Raw genomic sequence first — 1,522 nt, forward strand, 5'->3', positions numbered from 1 at the left:
GTTTTCAACAGATAGTGCTGGTAAAATGGTACATTCTTTTGGAAAAAAAAAAAAGTGAATCTCCACTCTTATCTCATTCAGAAAAATTTACTCAAAATGAGTCACAGAACTAAATGTAAAAGTTAAAACTATGAAACTTCTAAAAAAAATAGAAAATATTATAACCTTTGCATAGGGAAAGACTTCTCATGGAGGAATAAGAAGCATGAACCATAAAAGAAAAAGTTGGCAAATTGAACTTCATAAAAATTAAAAATTTGTTTCTACCAAAAACACCATTGAGAAAATGAGAAGACAAGTCAGGGACTGGGAAAAAATATTTGCAACACATATATCTAACATAAGACTTGTATCCAGAATTTATAAAGTATTCATATCATTTAATATGGAGACAAACCAACCAATTAAAAATGGGTGTGGTGAGAAGAATTCTGAGATGACCCAGGCCCTTGTATAATTATCTTCCCTTGAGTATGGGTGAGACTGGTGAATATTATTGGTGTCACTCTGTTGTTAGCTTGCATTGACAGATGTAATTAAGATTTCTTATCAGTTGACTTTGAGTTAATATAAAGGGAGATTATTCTGGGTGGGCCTGACTTAATCAGGTGAACCTTTTAAATGAGGCCCTAGAAGCAGTAGCAAAGCTCTCCCGTTGGCCTTGGGGCAAACCACCATGAGTTCTGCAGGTGCAAGGAGATGACTTCTGCCAAAAACTACGTGTGCTTGGAAGAAGACCTAGGCCTCAGATGAGACTGCAGTCCTGGCCAACACCTTGATTGCAGCCTTGTGAGACCTCAGCAGAAGACCCACAGGAAACTGAGACAATAAATACACTTTATTTCCTCAGTCAAATTTATGGTGATATGTCGAAAACGAATACAATAGGCAAAAGATGAGCATACACTTCACAGAGTATATGAGTAGCCAGTAAGTACACGAAAGGATGCTCAGCATCGTCGTCAGAGAAATGCAAATTACGACTAAAATGAACATATCTCTACACACGCGCACGAATGGCTAAAGTTAGGGAGAAAAAACTAACAATGCTTAGTGCAGCATCTGGTACTTTCATGACGGCTATGGAAATGTAAGCTGGTACAACCACTTTGGAAAACAGTTTGGAAGTTTCTCATACCACTAAACATAGATTATTCTATGGCCCAGCTATTCTGCTTGTAGATATTTACTCAAGAGAAATGATATCATATGTCCATACAAAGATTTGTACGTGAATGGTCACTGCATCTTTTATGCGTGGTAGCCAAAAGACAGAAGTAGCCCAATGGTATCTCAACAGGTGAATGCATAAACAGGCGGTGCTGTAGCCAGACCAGGGAATAAGTCCCAGCAATAGGATCCCTTTTGGGGGATTATGGGAGCATTCTATAACTCAGTAGTGGTGGTGTTGATTACACAGGGTGTAAACATGTGTCAAAACATCTAACTTTCCGCTTATAATGGGTGTATTTCATATCCAAATTATACCTCAATAGAGTTGATTTTTAAAAGTTCACTATCC

This window comes from Pteropus vampyrus, unplaced genomic scaffold (assembly GCF_000151845.1).
Source record: "Pteropus vampyrus isolate Shadow unplaced genomic scaffold, Pvam_2.0 Scaffold31, whole genome shotgun sequence".
Taxonomy (NCBI): Eukaryota; Metazoa; Chordata; class Mammalia; order Chiroptera; family Pteropodidae; genus Pteropus; species Pteropus vampyrus.